Below are 22,321 nucleotides of genomic sequence, written 5' to 3' on the forward strand. Positions count from 1 at the left end.
AGTATTATACTCTACCATCCCGTCAGCTGTTCTAAGACCTACAGTATTATACTCTACCATCCCATCAGCTGTTCTAAGACCTACAGTATTATACTCTACCATCCCGTCAGCTGTTCTAAGACCTACAGTATTATACTCTACCATCCCATCAGCTGTTCTAAGACCTAAAGTATTATACTCTACCATCCCGTCAGCTGTTCTAAGACCTACAGTATTATACTCTACCATCCCGTCAGCTGTTCTAAGACCTACAGTATTATACTCTACCATCCCGTCAGCTGTTCTAAGACCTACAGTATTATACTCTACCATCCCGTCAGCTGTTCTAAGACCTACAGTATTATACTCTACCATCCCATCAGCTGTTCTAAAAACTACAGTATTATACTCTACCATCCCATCAGCTGTTCTAAGACCTACAGTATTATACTCTACCATCCATCCCATCAGCTGTTCTAAGACCTACAGTATTATACTTTACCATCCATCCCATCAGGTGTTCTAAGACCTACAGTATTATACTTTACCATCCCGTCAGCTGTTCTAAGACCTACAGTATTATACTCTACCATCCCGTCAGCTGTTCTAAGACCTACAGTATTATACTCTACCATCCCATCAGCTGTTCTAAAAACTACAGTATTATACTCTACCATCCCATCAGCTGTTCTAAGACCTACAGTATTATACTCTACCATTCCGTCAGCTGTTCTAAGACCTACAGTATTATACTCTACCATCCCATCAGCTGTTCTAAGACCTACAGTATTATACTCTACCATCCCATCAGCTGTTCTAAGACCTACAGTATTATACTCTACCATCCCATCAGCTGTTCTAAGACCTACAGTATTATACTCTACCATCCCATCAGCTGTTCTAAGACCTACAGTATTATACTCTACCATCCCGTCAGCTGTTCTAAAAACTACAGTATTATACTCTACCATCCCATCAGCTGTTCTAGGACCTACAGTATTATACTCTACCATCCCATCAGTTGTTCTAAGACCTACAGTATTATACTCTACCATCCCATCAGCTGTTCTAAGACCTACAGTATTATACTCTACCATCCATCCCATCAGCTGTTCTAAGACCTACAGTATTATACTTTACCATCCATCCCATCAGCTGTTCTAAGACCTACAGTATTATACTTTACCATCCCGTCAGCTGTTCTAAGACCTACAGTATTATACTCTACCATCCCGTCAGCTGTTCTAAGACCTACAGTATTATACTCTACCATCCCGTCAGCTGTTCTAAGACCTACAGTATTATACTCTACCATCCCGTCAGCTGTTCTAAGACCTACAGTATTATACTCTACCATCCCATCAGCTGTTCTAAAAACTACAGTATTATACTCTACCATCCCATCAGCTGTTCTAAGACCTACAGTATTATACTCTACCATTCCGTCAGCTGTTCTAAGACCTACAGTATTATACTCTACCATCCCATCAGCTGTTCTAAGACCTACAGTATTATACTCTACCATCCCATCAGCTGTTCTAAGACCTACAGTATTATACTCTACCATCCCATCAGCTGTTCTAGGACCTACAGTATTATACTCTACCATCCCATCAGTTGTTCTAAGACCTACAGTATTATACTCTACCATCCCATCAGCTGTTCTAAGACCTACAGTATTATACTCTACCATCCATCCCATCAGCTGTTCTAAGACCTACAGTATTATACTTTACCATCCATCCCATCAGCTGTTCTAAGACCTACAGTATTATACTTTACCATCCCGTCAGCTGTTCTAAGACCTACAGTATTATACTCTACCATCCCGTCAGCTGTTCTAAGACCTACAGTATTATACTCTACCATCCCATCAGCTGTTATAAGACCTAAAGTATTATACTCTACCATCCCGTCAGCTGTTCTAAGACCTACAGTATTATACTCTACCATCCCATCAGCTGTTCTAAGACCTACAGTATTATACTCTACCATCCCGTCAGCTGTTCTAAGACCTACAGTATTATACTCTACCATCCCATCAGCTGTTCTAAGACCTACAGTATTATACTCTACCATCCCGTCAGCTGTTCTAAGACCTACAGTATTATACTCTACCATCCCGTCAGCTGTTCTAAGACCTACAGTATTATACTCTACCATCCCGTCAGCTGTTCTAAGACCTACAGTATTATACTCTACCATCCCGTCAGCTGTTCTAAGACCTACAGTATTATACTCTACCATCCCATCAGCTGTTCTAAAAACTACAGTATTATACTCTACCATCCCATCAGCTGTTCTAAGACCTACAGTATTATACTCTACCATCCATCCCATCAGCTGTTCTAAGACCTACAGTATTATACTTTACCATCCATCCCATCAGGTGTTCTAAGACCTACAGTATTATACTTTACCATCCCGTCAGCTGTTCTAAGACCTACAGTATTATACTCTACCATCCCGTCAGCTGTTCTAAGACCTACAGTATTATACTCTACCATCCCATCAGCTGTTCTAAAAACTACAGTATTATACTCTACCATCCCATCAGCTGTTCTAAGACCTACAGTATTATACTCTACCATTCCGTCAGCTGTTCTAAGACCTACAGTATTATACTCTACCATCCCATCAGCTGTTCTAAGACCTACAGTATTATACTCTACCATCCCATCAGCTGTTCTAAGACCTACAGTATTATACTCTACCATCCCATCAGCTGTTCTAAGACCTACAGTATTATACTCTACCATCCCATCAGCTGTTCTAAGACCTACAGTATTATACTCTACCATCCCGTCAGCTGTTCTAAGACCTACAGTATTATACTCTACCATCCCATCAGCTGTTCTAAGACCTACAGTATTATACTCTACCATCCCGTCAGCTGTTCTAAGACCTACAGTATTATACTCTACCATCCCATCAGCTGTTCTAAGACCTAAAGTATTATACTCTACCATCCCGTCAGCTGTTCTAAGACCTACAGTATTATACTCTACCATCCCGTCAGCTGTTCTAAGACCAACAGTATTATACTCTACCATCCCGTCAGCTGTTCTAAGACCTACAGTATTATACTCTACCATCCCGTCAGCTGTTCTAAGACCTACAGTATTATACTCTACCATCCCATCAGCTGTTCTAAAAACTACAGTATTATACTCTACCATCCCATCAGCTGTTCTAGGACCTACAGTATTATACTCTACCATCCCATCAGCTGTTCTAAGACCTACAGTATTATACTCTACCATCCATCCCATCAGCTGTTCTAAGACCTACAGTATTATACTTTACCATCCATCCCATCAGCTGTTCTAAGACCTACAGTATTATACTTTACCATCCCGTCAGCTGTTCTAAGACCTACAGTATTATACTCTACCATCCCGTCAGCTGTTCTAAGACCTACAGTATTATACTCTACCATCCCGTCAGCTGTTCTAAGACCTACAGTATTATACTCTACCATCCCGTCAGCTGTTCTAAGACCTACAGTATTATACTCTACCATCCCATCAGCTGTTCTAAAAACTACAGTATTATACTCTACCATCCCATCAGCTGTTCTAAGACCTACAGTATTATACTCTACCATTCCGTCAGCTGTTCTAAGACCTACAGTATTATACTCTACCATCCCATCAGCTGTTCTAAGACCTACAGTATTATACTCTACCATCCCATCAGCTGTTCTAAGACCTACAGTATTATACTCTACCATCCCATCAGCTGTTCTAGGACCTACAGTATTATACTCTACCATCCCATCAGTTGTTCTAAGACCTACAGTATTATACTCTACCATCCCATCAGCTGTTCTAAGACCTACAGTATTATACTCTACCATCCATCCCATCAGCTGTTCTAAGACCTACAGTATTATACTTTACCATCCATCCCATCAGCTGTTCTAAGACCTACAGTATTATACTTTACCATCCCGTCAGCTGTTCTAAGACCTACAGTATTATACTCTACCATCCCGTCAGCTGTTCTAAGACCTACAGTATTATACTCTACCATCCCATCAGCTGTTATAAGACCTAAAGTATTATACTCTACCATCCCGTCAGCTGTTCTAAGACCTACAGTATTATACTCTACCATCCCATCAGCTGTTCTAAGACCTACAGTATTATACTCTACCATCCCGTCAGCTGTTCTAAGACCTACAGTATTATACTCTACCATCCCATCAGCTGTTCTAAGACCTACAGTATTATACTCTACCATCCCGTCAGCTGTTCTAAGACCTACAGTATTATACTCTACCATCCCATCAGCTGTTCTAAGACCTAAAGTATTATACTCTACCATCCCGTCAGCTGTTCTAAGACCTACAGTATTATACTCTACCATCCCGTCAGCTGTTCTAAGACCTACAGTATTATACTCTACCATCCCGTCAGCTGTTCTAAGACCTACAGTATTATACTCTACCATCCCGTCAGCTGTTCTAAGACCTACAGTATTATACTCTACCATCCCATCAGCTGTTCTAAAAACTACAGTATTATACTCTACCATCCCATCAGCTGTTCTAAGACCTACAGTATTATACTCTACCATCCATCCCATCAGCTGTTCTAAGACCTACAGTATTATACTCTACCATCCATCCCATCAGCTGTTCTAAGACCTAAAGTATTATACTCTACCATCCCGTCAGCTGTTCTAAGACCTACAGTATTATACTCTACCATCCCATCAGCTGTTCTAAGACCTACAGTATTATACTCTACCATCCCGTCAGCTGTTCTAAGACCTACAGTATTATACTCTACCATCCCATCAGCTGTTCTAAGACCTACAGTATTATACTCTACCATCCCGTCAGCTGTTCTAAGACCTACAGTATTATACTCTACCATCCCGTCAGCTGTTCTAAGACCTACAGTATTATACTCTACCATCCCGTCAGCTGTTCTAAGACCTACAGTATTATACTCTACCATCCCGTCAGCTGTTCTAAGACCTACAGTATTATACTCTACCATCCCATCAGCTGTTCTAAAAACTACAGTATTATACTCTACCATCCCATCAGCTGTTCTAAGACCTACAGTATTATACTCTACCATCCATCCCATCAGCTGTTCTAAGACCTACAGTATTATACTTTACCATCCATCCCATCAGGTGTTCTAAGACCTACAGTATTATACTTTACCATCCCGTCAGCTGTTCTAAGACCTACAGTATTATACTCTACCATCCCGTCAGCTGTTCTAAGACCTACAGTATTATACTCTACCATCCCATCAGCTGTTCTAAAAACTACAGTATTATACTCTACCATCCCATCAGCTGTTCTAAGACCTACAGTATTATACTCTACCATTCCGTCAGCTGTTCTAAGACCTACAGTATTATACTCTACCATCCCATCAGCTGTTCTAAGACCTACAGTATTATACTCTACCATCCCATCAGCTGTTCTAAGACCTACAGTATTATACTCTACCATCCCATCAGCTGTTCTAAGACCTACAGTATTATACTCTACCATCCCATCAGCTGTTCTAAGACCTACAGTATTATACTCTACCATCCCGTCAGCTGTTCTAAGACCTACAGTATTATACTCTACCATCCCATCAGCTGTTCTAAGACCTACAGTATTATACTCTACCATCCCGTCAGCTGTTCTAAGACCTACAGTATTATACTCTACCATCCCATCAGCTGTTCTAAGACCTAAAGTATTATACTCTACCATCCCGTCAGCTGTTCTAAGACCTACAGTATTATACTCTACCATCCCGTCAGCTGTTCTAAGACCAACAGTATTATACTCTACCATCCCGTCAGCTGTTCTAAGACCTACAGTATTATACTCTACCATCCCGTCAGCTGTTCTAAGACCTACAGTATTATACTCTACCATCCCATCAGCTGTTCTAAAAACTACAGTATTATACTCTACCATCCCATCAGCTGTTCTAGGACCTACAGTATTATACTCTACCATCCCATCAGCTGTTCTAAGACCTACAGTATTATACTCTACCATCCATCCCATCAGCTGTTCTAAGACCTACAGTATTATACTTTACCATCCATCCCATCAGCTGTTCTAAGACCTACAGTATTATACTTTACCATCCCGTCAGCTGTTCTAAGACCTACAGTATTATACTCTACCATCCCGTCAGCTGTTCTAAGACCTACAGTATTATACTCTACCATCCCGTCAGCTGTTCTAAGACCTACAGTATTATACTCTACCATCCCGTCAGCTGTTCTAAGACCTACAGTATTATACTCTACCATCCCATCAGCTGTTCTAAAAACTACAGTATTATACTCTACCATCCCATCAGCTGTTCTAAGACCTACAGTATTATACTCTACCATTCCGTCAGCTGTTCTAAGACCTACAGTATTATACTCTACCATCCCATCAGCTGTTCTAAGACCTACAGTATTATACTCTACCATCCCATCAGCTGTTCTAAGACCTACAGTATTATACTCTACCATCCCATCAGCTGTTCTAGGACCTACAGTATTATACTCTACCATCCCATCAGTTGTTCTAAGACCTACAGTATTATACTCTACCATCCCATCAGCTGTTCTAAGACCTACAGTATTATACTCTACCATCCATCCCATCAGCTGTTCTAAGACCTACAGTATTATACTTTACCATCCATCCCATCAGCTGTTCTAAGACCTACAGTATTATACTTTACCATCCCGTCAGCTGTTCTAAGACCTACAGTATTATACTCTACCATCCCGTCAGCTGTTCTAAGACCTACAGTATTATACTCTACCATCCCATCAGCTGTTATAAGACCTAAAGTATTATACTCTACCATCCCGTCAGCTGTTCTAAGACCTACAGTATTATACTCTACCATCCCATCAGCTGTTCTAAGACCTACAGTATTATACTCTACCATCCCGTCAGCTGTTCTAAGACCTACAGTATTATACTCTACCATCCCATCAGCTGTTCTAAGACCTACAGTATTATACTCTACCATCCCGTCAGCTGTTCTAAGACCTACAGTATTATACTCTACCATCCCATCAGCTGTTCTAAGACCTAAAGTATTATACTCTACCATCCCGTCAGCTGTTCTAAGACCTACAGTATTATACTCTACCATCCCGTCAGCTGTTCTAAGACCTACAGTATTATACTCTACCATCCCGTCAGCTGTTCTAAGACCTACAGTATTATACTCTACCATCCCGTCAGCTGTTCTAAGACCTACAGTATTATACTCTACCATCCCATCAGCTGTTCTAAAAACTACAGTATTATACTCTACCATCCCATCAGCTGTTCTAAGACCTACAGTATTATACTCTACCATCCATCCCATCAGCTGTTCTAAGACCTACAGTATTATACTTTACCATCCATCCCATCAGGTGTTCTAAGACCTACAGTATTATACTTTACCATCCCGTCAGCTGTTCTAAGACCTACAGTATTATACTCTACCATCCCGTCAGCTGTTCTAAGACCTACAGTATTATACTCTACCATCCCATCAGCTGTTCTAAAACTACAGTATTATACTCTACCATCCCATCAGCTGTTCTAAGACCTACAGTATTATACTCTACCATTCCGTCAGCTGTTCTAAGACCTACAGTATTATACTCTACCATCCCATCAGCTGTTCTAAGACCTACAGTATTATACTCTACCATCCCATCAGCTGTTCTAAGACCTACAGTATTATACTCTACCATCCCATCAGCTGTTCTAAGACCTACAGTATTATACTCTACCATCCCATCAGCTGTTCTAAGACCTACAGTATTATACTCTACCATCCCGTCAGCTGTTCTAAGACCTACAGTATTATACTCTACCATCCCGTCAGCTGTTCTAAGACCTACAGTATTATACTCTACCATCCCGTCAGCTGTTCTAAGACCTACAGTATTATACTCTACCATCCCATCAGCTGTTCTAAAAACTACAGTATTATACTCTACCATCCCATCAGCTGTTCTAAGACCTACAGTATTATACTCTACCATTCCGTCAGCTGTTCTAAGACCTACAGTATTATACTCTACCATCCCATCAGCTGTTCTAAGACCTACAGTATTATACTCTACCATCCCATCAGCTGTTCTAAGACCTACAGTATTATACTCTACCATCCCATCAGCTGTTCTAGGACCTACAGTATTATACTCTACCATCCCATCAGTTGTTCTAAGACCTACAGTATTATACTCTACCATCCCATCAGCTGTTCTAAGACCTACAGTATTATACTCTACCATCCATCCCATCAGCTGTTCTAAGACCTACAGTATTATACTTTACCATCCATCCCATCAGCTGTTCTAAGACCTACAGTATTATACTTTACCATCCCGTCAGCTGTTCTAAGACCTACAGTATTATACTCTACCATCCCGTCAGCTGTTCTAAGACCTACAGTATTATACTCTACCATCCCATCAGCTGTTATAAGACCTAAAGTATTATACTCTACCATCCCGTCAGCTGTTCTAAGACCTACAGTATTATACTCTACCATCCCATCAGCTGTTCTAAGACCTACAGTATTATACTCTACCATCCCGTCAGCTGTTCTAAGACCTACAGTATTATACTCTACCATCCCATCAGCTGTTCTAAGACCTACAGTATTATACTCTACCATCCCGTCAGCTGTTCTAAGACCTACAGTATTATACTCTACCATCCCATCAGCTGTTCTAAGACCTAAAGTATTATACTCTACCATCCCGTCAGCTGTTCTAAGACCTACAGTATTATACTCTACCATCCCGTCAGCTGTTCTAAGACCTACAGTATTATACTCTACCATCCCGTCAGCTGTTCTAAGACCTACAGTATTATACTCTACCATCCCGTCAGCTGTTCTAAGACCTACAGTATTATACTCTACCATCCCATCAGCTGTTCTAAAACTACAGTATTATACTCTACCATCCCATCAGCTGTTCTAAGACCTACAGTATTATACTCTACCATCCATCCCATCAGCTGTTCTAAGACCTACAGTATTATACTTTACCATCCATCCCATCAGGTGTTCTAAGACCTACAGTATTATACTTTACCATCCCGTCAGCTGTTCTAAGACCTACAGTATTATACTCTACCATCCCGTCAGCTGTTCTAAGACCTACAGTATTATACTCTACCATCCCATCAGCTGTTCTAAAAACTACAGTATTATACTCTACCATCCCATCAGCTGTTCTAAGACCTACAGTATTATACTCTACCATTCCGTCAGCTGTTCTAAGACCTACAGTATTATACTCTACCATCCCATCAGCTGTTCTAAGACCTACAGTATTATACTCTACCATCCCATCAGCTGTTCTAAGACCTACAGTATTATACTCTACCATCCCATCAGCTGTTCTAAGACCTACAGTATTATACTCTACCATCCCATCAGCTGTTCTAAGACCTACAGTATTATACTCTACCATCCCGTCAGCTGTTCTAAGACCTACAGTATTATACTCTACCATCCCATCAGCTGTTCTAAGACCTACAGTATTATACTCTACCATCCCGTCAGCTGTTCTAAGACCTACAGTATTATACTCTACCATCCCATCAGCTGTTCTAAGACCTAAAGTATTATACTCTACCATCCCGTCAGCTGTTCTAAGACCTACAGTATTATACTCTACCATCCCGTCAGCTGTTCTAAGACCAACAGTATTATACTCTACCATCCCGTCAGCTGTTCTAAGACCTACAGTATTATACTCTACCATCCCGTCAGCTGTTCTAAGACCTACAGTATTATACTCTACCATCCCATCAGCTGTTCTAAAAACTACAGTATTATACTCTACCATCCCATCAGCTGTTCTAGGACCTACAGTATTATACTCTACCATCCCATCAGTTGTTCTAAGACCTACAGTATTATACTCTACCATCCCATCAGCTGTTCTAAGACCTACAGTATTATACTCTACCATCCCGTCAGCTGTTCTAAGACCTACAGTATTATACTTTACCATCCATCCCATCAGCTGTTCTAAGACCTACAGTATTATACTTTACCATCCCGTCAGCTGTTCTAAGACCTACAGTATTATACTCTACCATCCCGTCAGCTGTTCTAAGACCTACAGTATTATACTCTACCATCCCATCAGCTGTTCTAAAAACTACAGTATTATACTCTACCATCCCATCAGCTGTTCTAAGACCTACAGTATTATACTCTACCATTCCGTCAGCTGTTCTAAGACCTACAGTATTATACTCTACCATCCCATCAGCTGTTCTAAGACCTACAGTATTATACTCTACCATCCCATCAGCTGTTCTAAGACCTACAGTATTATACTCTACCATCCCATCAGCTGTTCTAAGACCTACAGTATTATACTCTACCATCCCGTCAGCTATTATAAGACCTACAGTATTATACTTTACCATCCATCCCATCAGCTGTTCTAAGACCTACAGTATTATACTCTACCATCCCATCAGCTGTTCTAAGACCTACAGTATTATACTCTACCATCCCGTCAGCTGTTCTAAGACCTACAGTATTATACTCTACCATCCCATCAGCTGTTCTAAGACCTAAAGTATTATACTCTACCATCCCGTCAGCTGTTCTAAGACCTACAGTATTATACTCTACCATCCCGTCAGCTGTTCTAAGACCTACAGTATTATACTCTACCATCCCGTCAGCTGTTCTAAGACCTACAGTATTATACTCTACCATCCCGTCAGCTGTTCTAAGACCTACAGTATTATACTCTACCATCCCATCAGCTGTTCTAAAAACTACAGTATTTTACTCTACCATCCCATCAGCTGTTCTAGGACCTACAGTATTATACTCTACCATCCCATCAGTTGTTCTAAGACCTACAGTATTATACTCTACCATCCCATCAGCTGTTCTAAGACCTACAGTATTATACTCTACCATCCATCCCATCAGCTGTTCTAAGACCTACAGTATTATACTTTACCATCCATCCCATCAGCTGTTCTAAGACCTACAGTATTATACTTTACCATCCCGTCAGCTGTTCTAAGACCTACAGTATTATACTCTACCATTCCGTCAGCTGTTCTAAAAACTACAGTATTATACTCTACCATCCCATCAGCTGTTCTAAGACCTACAGTATTATACTCTACCATTCCGTCAGCTGTTCTAAGACCTACAGTATTATACTCTACCATCCATCCCATCAGCTGTTCTAAGACCTACAGTATTATACTCTACCATCCCATCAGCTGTTCTAAGACCTACAGTATTATACTCTACCATCCCGTCAGCTGTTCTAAGACCTACAGTATTATACTCTACCATCCCGTCAGCTGTTCTAAGACCTACAGTATTATACTTTACCATCCATCCCGTCAGCTGTTCTAAGACCTACAGTATTATACTCTACCATCCCGTCAGCTGTTCTAAGACCTACAGTATTATACTCTACCATCCCATCAGCTGTTCTAAGACCTACAGTATTATACTCTACCATCCCGTCAGCTGTTCTAAGACCTACAGTATTATACTCTACCATCCCATCAGCTGTTCTAAGACCTAAAGTATTATACTCTACCATCCCGTCAGCTGTTCTAAGACCTACAGTATTATACTCTACCATCCCGTCAGCTGTTCTAAGACCTACAGTATTATACTCTACCATCCCGTCAGCTGTTCTAAGACCTACAGTATTATACTCTACCATCCCGTCAGCTGTTCTAAGACCTACAGTATTATACTCTACCATCCCATCAGCTGTTCTAAAAACTACAGTATTATACTCTACCATCCCATCAGCTGTTCTAGGACCTACAGTATTATACTCTACCATCCCATCAGTTGTTCTAAGACCTACAGTATTATACTCTACCATCCCATCAGCTGTTCTAAGACCTACAGTATTATACTCTACCATCCATCCCATCAGCTGTTCTAAGACCTACAGTATTATACTTTACCATCCATCCCATCAGCTGTTCTAAGACCTACAGTATTATACTTTACCATCCCGTCAGCTGTTCTAAGACCTACAGTATTATACTCTACCATCCCGTCAGCTGTTCTAAGACCTACAGTATTATACTCTACCATCCCATCAGCTGTTCTAAAAACTACAGTATTATACTCTACCATCCCATCAGCTGTTCTAAGACCTACAGTATTATACTCTACCATCCCATCAGCTGTTCTAAGACCTACAGTATTATACTCTACCATCCCATCAGCTGTTCTAAGACCTACAGTATTATACTCTACCATCCCATCAGCTGTTCTAAGACCTACAGTATTATACTCTACCATCCCGTCAGCTGTTCTAAGACCTACAGTATTATACTCTCTACCATCCCATCAGCTGTTCTAAGACCTACAGTATTATACTCTACCATCCCGTCAGCTGTTCTAAGACCTACAGTATTATACTCTACCATCCCATCAGCTGTTCTAAGACCTAAAGTATTATACTCTACCATCCCGTCAGCTGTTCTAAGACCTACAGTATTATACTCTACCATCCCGTCAGCTGTTCTAAGACCTACAGTATTATACTCTACCATCCCGTCAGCTGTTCTAAGACCTACAGTATTATACTCTACCATCCCATCAGCTGTTCTAAAAACTACAGTATTATACTCTACCATCCCATCAGCTGTTCTAGGACCTACAGTATTATACTCTACCATCCCATCAGTTGTTCTAAGACCTACAGTATTATACTCTACCATCCCATCAGCTGTTCTAAGACCTACAGTATTATACTCTACCATCCATCCCATCAGCTGTTCTAAGACCTACAGTATTATACTTTACCATCCATCCCATCAGCTGTTCTAAGACCTACAGTATTATACTTTACCATCCCGTCAGCTGTTCTAAGACCTACAGTATTATACTCTACCATCCCGTCAGCTGTTCTAAGACCTACAGTATTATACTCTACCATCCCATCAGCTGTTCTAAAAACTACAGTATTATACTCTACCATCCCATCAGCTGTTCTAAGACCTACAGTATTATACTCTACCATTCCGTCAGCTGTTCTAAGACCTACAGTATTATACTCTACCATCCCATCAGCTGTTCTAAGACCTACAGTATTATACTCTACCATCCCATCAGCTGTTCTAAGACCTACAGTATTATACTCTACCATCCCATCAGCTGTTCTAAGACCTACAGTATTATACTCTACCACCCCGTCAGCTGTTCTAAGACCTACAGTATTATACTCTACCATCCCATCAGCTGTTCTAAGACCTACAGTATTATACTCTACCATCCCGTCAGCTATTATAAGACCTACAGTATTATACTTTACCATCCATCCCATCAGCTGTTCTAAGACCTACAGTATTATACTCTACCATCCCATCAGCTGTTCTAAGACCTACAGTATTATACTCTACCATCCCGTCAGCTGTTCTAAGACCTACAGTATTATACTCTACCATCCCATCAGCTGTTCTAAGACCTACAGTATTATACTCTACCATCCCGTCAGCTGTTCTAAGACCTACAGTATTATACTCTACCATCCCATCAGCTGTTCTAAGACCTAAAGTATTATACTCTACCATCCCGTCAGCTGTTCTAAGACCTACAGTATTATACTCTACCATCCCGTCAGCTGTTCTAAGACCTACAGTATTATACTCTACCATCCCGTCAGCTGTTCTAAGACCTACAGTATTATACTCTACCATCCCGTCAGCTGTTCTAAGACCTACAGTATTATACTCTACCATCCCATCAGCTGTTCTAAAAACTACAGTATTTTACTCTACCATCCCATCAGCTGTTCTAGGACCTACAGTATTATACTCTACCATCCCATCAGTTGTTCTAAGACCTACAGTATTATACTCTACCATCCATCCCATCAGCTGTTCTAAGACCTACAGTATTATACTTTACCATCCATCCCATCAGCTGTTCTAAGACCTACAGTATTATACTTTACCATCCCGTCAGCTGTTCTAAGACCTACAGTATTATACTCTACCATCCCGTCAGCTGTTCTAAGACCTACAGTATTATACTCTACCATCCCATCAGCTGTTCTAAAAACTACAGTATTATACTCTACCATCCCATCAGCTGTTCTAAGACCTACAGTATTATACTCTACCATTCCGTCAGCTGTTCTAAGACCTACAGTATTATACTCTACCATCCCGTCAGCTGTTCTAAGACCTACAGTATTATACTCTACCATCCCGTCAGCTGTTCTAAGACCTACAGTATTATACTTTACCATCCATCCCGTCAGCTGTTCTAAGACCTACAGTATTATACTCTACCATCCCGTCAGCTGTTCTAAGACCTACAGTATTATACTCTACCATTCCGTCAGCTGTTCTAAGACCTACAGTATTATACTTTACCATCCATCCCATCAGCTGTTCTAAGACCTACAGTATTATACTCTACCATCCCATCAGCTGTTCTAAGACCTACAGTATTATACTCTACCATCCCGTCAGCTGTTCTAAGACCTACAGTATTATACTCTACCATCCCGTCAGCTGTTCTAAGACCTACAGTATTATACTTTACCATCCATCCCGTCAGCTGTTCTAAGACCTACAGTATTATACTCTACCATCCCGTCAGCTGTTCTAAGACCTACAGTATTATACTCTACCATCCCGTCAGCTGTTCTAAGACCTACAGTATTATACTCTACCATCCCATCAGCTGTTCTAAGACCTACAGTATTATACTCTACCATCCCGTCAGCTGTTCTAAGACCTACAGTATTATACTCTACCATCCCATCAGCTGTTCTAAGACCTACAGTATTATACTCTACCATCCCGTCAGCTGTTCTAAGACCTACAGTATTATACTTTACCATCCATCCCGTCAGTTGTTCTAAGACCTACAGTATTATACTCTACCATCCGTCAGCTGTTCTAAGACCTACAGTATTATACTCTACCATCCCGTCAGCTGTTCTAAGACCTACAGTATTATACTCTACCATCCCATCAGCTGTTCTAAGACCTACAGTATTATACTCTACCATCCCATCAGCTGTTCTAAGACCTACAGTATTATACTCTACCATCCCATCAGCTGTTCTAAGACCTACAGTATTATACTCTACCATCCCGTCAGCTTTTTTCCACCTTTTCTTTATATATGAAAAGGTATTGCCGGTATCAAAACCTAAACTTTTATTTACGCCAAATGACCTAGTCGCTGTAAATGAGAATGTATTCTCAGTCAAGTTACCTGGTAAAATAAAGGGTTAAATAACAAATAAATAACAATTATTTCAATAAAGTTCTGCCTATGGCTAAGTATGAAACATAACCGTAATGCTGAGGCGGCATTGGCACTATTTGTTTGATAATCTATCAGAAATATTCCATATGCACAAAATGCTTATTTCTCAAGAAGCTGATTATACAGCATGATCATTACACGGGTGCACCTTGTGCTGGGGACAATAAAAGGCCACTAAAATGTGCAGTTTTGTCACACAACACAATGCCACAGATGCCACAGTTTTGAGGGAGCGTACATTAGCATGCTGACTGCAGGAATGTCCCCAGAGCGGATGTCAAAGACTAGAATGTTCATTTGTCTGCCATGTGCCGCCTCCAATGTTGTTTTAGAGAATTTGGCAATACATCCAACCGGCCTCACAACCGCAGGCCACATGCATGGCGCCATGTGGGCGAGCAGTTTGCTGATGTAAACGTTGCAAACAGAGTGCCCCATGGCAGCGGTGGGGTTTTGATATGGACAGGCATAACATACGGCATAATAGCTCGGCTATTAGACTATTCTCTAGTAAAGGTTGAAAAGTATATTGTTCAGCTATTAGCCCCCCTCCCCAACTTGCAACAAATGGATGTATTTTGGTCGAGAGCAAAACTTTATTTAATTTCGCTATCACTCACCCTCCATTTTGGAAATTTTTGGAGTGTCAGTTTGGCTACAACCAATACTGTTCAGCCTTTCTTTCCGACACAAAGGAAGTTATAGCGGACACCTACGAAGGAGTGTGTGATGATGGAATCTCAGGTAAGCAGCACTGGGCGTTCTTCCATTCAACTTCCACATAGCTAGTAGTTAGCTCCTACGATTCAGTGTCGGTTCATAATATTGTACTATATTACATACATACTGTAGAATGATAAATCATGCAATTATTCTTCTCAAGCTAACCAAACACATTTAGCTACGAACGCCTGTTCTCACCATTTTCAGTTGAATTCAATGAATTCCACTCATAAGCATATGTCCTATTTGATTCATAGTTAATATATATCATGACAGTGGAACGGTTAGCTTTTTTACAGAAGGATGAAAGATCACAATATGTCTGTCAGGGAATGCTATTCTGATATGTCAGATGAAGTGTTAGACCAGAAAGTCAGGGCCAATAATTAAGGCAAGGATGCCCCATGCATGCTTTAGAATGGTAAAAGGAAGTCTCAGAGCAATGGGCCATCGGGTACAATGGCCAAGAGATAGGGAGTCTCTGCAGCGTGTAGATGGTGCCCCATGCAGGCTTTAGAACGGTCAAAGGAAGTCTCAGAGCAATGGGCCATCGGGTACAATGGCCAAGAGTTAGGGAGTCTCTGCAGCGTGTAGATGGTGCCCCATGCAGGCTTTAGAACGGTCAAAGGAAGTCTCAGAGCAATGGGCCATCGGGTACAATGGCCAAGAGATAGGGAGTCTCTGCAGCGTGTAGATGGTGCCCCATGCAGGCTTTAGAACGGTCAAAGGAAGTCTCAGAGCAATGGGCCATCGGGTACAATGGCCAAGAGATAGGGAGTCTCTGCAGCGTGTAGATGGTGCCCCATGCAGGCTTTAGAACGGTCAAAGGAAGTCTCAGAGCAATGGGCCATCGGGTACAATGGCCAAGAGTTAGGGAGTCTCTGCAGCGTGTAGATGGTGCCCCATGCAGGCTTTAGAACGGTCAAAGGAAGTCTCAGAGCAATGGGCCATCGGGTACAATGGCCAAGAGTTAGGGAGTCTCTGCAGCGTGTAGATGGTGCCCCATGCAGGCTTTAGAACGGTCAAAGGAAGTCTCAGAGCAATGGGCCATCGGGTACAATGGCCAAGAGATAGGGAGTCTCTGCAGCGTGTAGATGGTGCCCCATGCAGGCTTTAGAACGGTCAAAGGAAGTCTCAGAGCAATGGGCCATCGGGTACAATGGCCAAGAGTTAGGGAGTCTCTGCAGCGTGTAGATGGTGCCCCATGCAGGCTTTAGAACGGTCAAAGGAAGTCTCAGAGCAATGGGCCATCAGGTACAATGGCAAAGAGATAGGGAGTCTCTGCAGCGTGTAGATGGTGCCCCATGCAGGCTTTAGAACGGTCAAAGGAAGTCTCAGAGCAATGGGCCATCGGGTACAATGGCCAAGAGTTAGGGAGCCTCTGCAGCGTGTAGATGGTGCAAGTATCATTGCCAGAATGATCTAGCTTTGTTGCATTGCTCGGCAAAAATACTCTGTCCCTGCTCACCAGTCTCTCGTCCACACTGATACAAATCATACATTGACAAAGGTACTAAGATGTATGTCTTCATCAAATCTAAGAAGTAATATTGACTTTTTATTATTACTTATTTGTAGACACATTTTCAATGATGTATGAAATTGGAGTTGTTCTTCATCAACTGGTGATACATAAATAATGAAGCAGGTTAAACATTTCACTTTTAATTCCAATGTTTTTTTTCAAGAGACAACATTGTCATCTTTGGCGGTATAGATGGATTTTCAAGGTACAGTTGAAGTCAGAAGTTTACATACACCATAGACAAATACATTTAAACTCAAATTCTTCACAATTCCTGACATTTAATCCTAGTCAAAAATCCGTCTTAGGCCTCCCGGGTGGCGCAGTGGTTAAGGGCGCTGTACTGCAGCGACTCTGGGTTCGCGCCCAGGGTCTGTCGTAACCGGCCGCGACCGGGAGGTCCATGGGGCGATGCACAATTGGCCTAGCGTCGTCCGGGTTAGGGAGAGCTGGGTCGGTTGGGATGTCCTTGTCTCATCGTGCACCAGCGACTCCTGTGGCGGGGAGGGCGCAGTGCGCGCTAACCAAGGTTGCCAGGTGCACAGTGTTTCCTCCGACACATTGGTGCGGCTGGCTGCCGGGTTGGATGCGCGCTGTGTTAAGAAGCAGTGCGGCTAGGTTGGGTTGTGTATCGGAGGACGCATGACTTTCAACCTTCGTCTCTCCCGAGCCTGTATGGGAGTTGTAGTGATGAGACAAGATAGTAGCTACTACAACAATTGGACACCACGAAATTGGGGAGAAAAAAGGGGTAAAAATTCTAAAAAAATAAAATAACAATCAGTCTTAGGCCAGTTAGGATAACCACTTTATTTTAAGAATGTGAAATGTCAGAATAATAGTAGAAAGAATGATTTATTTCAGCTTTTATTTCTTTCATCACATTCCCAGAGGGTCAGAAGTATACATGCACTCAAATAGTACTTGGTAGCATTGCCTTTAAATTGTTTAACTTGGGTCAAACATTTTGGGTGGCCTTCCACAAGCTTCCCACAATAAGTTGTGGGTGAATTTTGGCCTATTCCTCCTGACAGAGCTGGTGTAATTGAGTCAGGTTTGTAAAGCATCCTTGCTCGCACACGCTTTTTCAGTTCTGCTCACACATTTTCTATTGGATTGAGGTCAGGGCTTTGTGATGGCCACTCCAATACCTTGACTTTGTTGTCCTTAAGCCATGTTGCCACAACTTTGGAAGTATGCTTGGGGTCATTGTCCATTTGGAAGACCCATTTGCGACCAAGCTTTAACTTCCTGACTGATGTCTTGAGATGTTGCTTCAATATAGCCACATAATTTTCTACCCTCATGATGCCATCTATTTTGTGAAGTGCACCAGTCTCTCCTGCAGCAAAGCACCCCCACAAAATGATGCTGCCACCCCCGTGCTTCACGGTTGGGATGGTGTTCTTTGGTTTGCAAGCCTCCCACTTTATCCTCCAAACATAACGATTGTCATTATGGCCAAACAGTTCTATTTTTGTTTCATCAGACCAGAGAACATTTCTCCAAAAACTACGATCTTTGTCCCCATGTGTAGTTGCAAACTGTAGTCTGGCATTTTTATGGCCGTTTTGGAGCAGTGGCTTCTTCCTTGCTGAGCGGCCTTTCAGGTTATGTCTGTATAGGACTCGTTTTACTGTGGATATAGACACTTATGTACCGGTTTCCTCCAGCATCTTCACAAGGTTCTTTGCTGTTGTTCTGGGATTGATTTGCATTTTTCGCACCACAGTACGTTCATCTCTAGGAGACAGAACGCGTCTCCTTCCTGAGCGGTATGATGGCAGTGTGGTCCCATGGTGTTTATACTTGCGTACTATTGTTTGTACAGATGAATGTGGTACCTTCAGGCATTTGGAAATTGCTCCCAAGGATTAACCAGACTTGTGGAGGTCTACAATTTTTTAATCTGAGGGCTTGGCTGATATCTTTTGATTTTTCTATGATTTCAAGCAAAGAGGCACGGAGTTTGAAGGTAGGCCTTGAAATACATCCACTGGCACAACTCAAATTGACTCAAACGATGTCAATAAGCCTATCAGAACTTCTAAAGCGATGACATAATTTTCTGGAATTTTCCAAGCTGTTTAAAGGCACAGTGAATTTAGTGCATGTAAGCTTCTGACCCACTGGAATTGTGATACAGTGAATTATAAGTGAAGTAATCTGTCTGTAAACATTTGTTGGAAAAATTACGTGTCATGCACAAAGTAATGTCCTAACCGACTTGCCAAAACTATTCTTTGTTAACAAGAAATTTGTGGAGTGGTTGAAAAACAAGTTTTAATGACTCCAACATAAGTGTATGTAAACTTCCGACTTCAACTGTAAGTATATTATTTGTATGCATATTTCCCATCACCTAATGAACAACCACAATACCATTCTGGTGTTAAGCTGACTGGGCTGTATTGACGTCTCCTGAAAATGACATCTGCTCCTTTAGATTGAACAGTCATATCTCAGTTATTGTTTTCATATCTACAAAAAAAATAAGCCATTTTCTTTACTTTCAGAGTGCGAGCTGATCAAGGGTTCGAAAATGTGGATATTGCCAGATGTTCACTGTTCGAGGAACAGGCCGTAGAAGCCTTATTGTTGGCAAAAGTGTCCATAACCAGAGGTAAGTAAACTGTTCTGTGTTCTTTTTCGCTCTTCCTCTGTGCCTGTCTTGTTGTACATGGAACCTGTCTCACATGCATTAATTAAAAAATGCTTAAGATGTCAGCTGCTAATTTTCAGATTTACACCACAAACACTTAGCCATTTTCACTGGACTGTCAAGCCCGTTGATGCCAAATTTATATCATCACTAATACAGATTTGTTTCTTTTGAGCATTCCAGATTCAGCAGGTGGAGGACCTGCTTTATTAGGAAGATAATCTGGAAACACTGACAATGGGTCATTGTTTCTGATATCCCATGCCCCGTCTACTGAGAATCTTGCTGTGCTCCAACGTCAAGTAAACCCTACCAATGACTCATCTTTTGGTCAGGACATATGCATGCATGCTCTTCGATTAGTATTGAGTCTCCAACCTTTTCAGATGCAGTCCTCCCACATTATATAGGATATTGTTTTAGCCCCAGTGCCACTCTTGATAATGGCAAACATTTGTATTTTTTGGAGGAGGGTGAAAGGATAGCAGGCCCAGCTGTCAAAGTGAGAGGGGAGGCTATTCTGGATAGAGCGGGTACTTGTGTGTAGTCTATTTCTTGTGAGCTTTTCTGTCCTCAGATACAGAGAGCTGTGAAAGCCTGTCTGCAGATTAAGAGGTCCCAATGAAGAGCAGGGGTTTTCAGTCCTGGTGCTGGGGACTCAAAACGTTTGTTTGTGCCTTGGCACTACACAGCTGATTCAAATGATCAAGTCACCATCAAGCTTCAAATGGTATTTATGTATTCACTTGTGACGCTATCCTGCTATTGTCACATGCTACACATGCATCTATCTATCCAATGTTATGATTGTTTTGTAAGGGATATTATACTTATATTATACAGGAAGTATTATTAAAGAGATGCTTTAGATTGAAATACAAATAGAGGTGTAGTAGTCCCAGAGTTAATGATCCAAGGTCAGTTTTGCATTTCACCTCCTGATGACTGACCGTGTTAGAATTTTTAAAAACTAAGCTAAATCATGCACTCTCTCTATCCATCTGTAGGTATGTTTTGATGTGAGAGAGGAAGACCCGAGGAAATCCCGTCAGCGCCGCCTCACCCGCTCTTAAGATAATCTTCGGGCCGACTGGGAGTCCAAGGCTGGTTAGAAAACACAGCTAGAGACACTATGTAATTGTGATGAACTGAGAGAATATTAGCCTATATATTAGCCTATAGCCTATCCTCTGTTTTACCTCTCTCCCCACCTCTTTTTTGTATTTATAATGAATGTATTATGTATTCACATTCTCCACTGGTTGAAATTAAGTATCTCTTTAAGATACTACACCAATCCTGTGTCCTCAGATTAATGCAGATGAAGGGAGTTAGATTTGCATAGGTGTATTTCTGTATATATGATTTACAAATCAGCAAATCATGTTTCTAGTCTTTTGAATAGATACAATGTGTAATCATTGATATCCCAGGAGCGGTAAACACTGTTGAAGTGCATAACTGTAATACATACATGCAGACACAGCATCATTCAAAGAATGGAGTTTGATACACCTGGTATTGGATATGAGTGAAAAAGAATGTCGCTCAGAGATTCATACTTGAACCGCACCCTTATTTGCCAAGGAAGAGTACATGATCAGTGAATGTATTCAATGTACAGGCTACAATGTGGGGATCTGATGCATGGTAATAACTACTGTACATGTATATTGGACTTGCATCCTTGGCACAATAAAGTTATTATATTCTACTCAATCCATAGGCTTCATTAATGCCATTCAGACTTGACGATACAACTATGATAGCTGAGGTTCATAGATAGGTATGAATATTAGTTCAGAACCTAAAGTTTTAGAGTCCATACACCGATCGGCTACATACTATAGCTTGTTACACATCCAAAGGCATACAGTATTTTAACCTCCAATACACAATAAGCAAATAAATAGTTAGCTAGCTATGTTACTTCAGCTGTATTGCATGGCAAATATAAGCAAGGCAAGCTAACACAATTTGCAATAAATGCTTTAGCTAGCTAGATTAGTTACATCCACTGTTTCACAAAAAGACAGCCTGGTTTGCTGGTTCTCAGGAGTCCCTAAAATATTAAACAACAAGAATTACAAATTCATACTCATGTCATAACACTAGCTAGGTAGCTGGCTAACT

General features: G+C 41.3%; 1 protein-coding gene and 1 long non-coding RNA gene across 6 annotated transcripts in view; one reads left to right on the forward strand and one right to left on the reverse strand.

The window, feature by feature from the left end:
- LOC115141924 (uncharacterized) overlaps positions 1–21,907 on the forward strand; it is a 49,430-nt gene extending 27,523 nt beyond the window's left edge. For 2 of the 3 annotated variants that reach the window (XR_010458540.1, XR_010458541.1), the window contains exons 3-4: positions 20,043–20,918; positions 21,196–21,907. This is a non-coding gene — a long non-coding RNA (uncharacterized LOC115141924). The remainder of the gene's footprint in view (positions 1–20,042; positions 20,919–21,195) is intronic. The other variant, XR_003865421.2, reaches the window with a different exon arrangement.
- The window catches only part of LOC115141920 (serine/threonine-protein kinase ULK2-like), an 81,857-nt gene that overhangs the window by 41,572 nt on the left and 17,964 nt on the right, over positions 1–22,321 (reverse strand). The gene's annotated exons all lie outside the window — the stretch shown is intronic.

This window comes from Oncorhynchus nerka, linkage group LG14, assembly GCF_034236695.1.
Source record: "Oncorhynchus nerka isolate Pitt River linkage group LG14, Oner_Uvic_2.0, whole genome shotgun sequence".
NCBI classification, from domain to species: Eukaryota; Metazoa; Chordata; class Actinopteri; order Salmoniformes; family Salmonidae; genus Oncorhynchus; species Oncorhynchus nerka.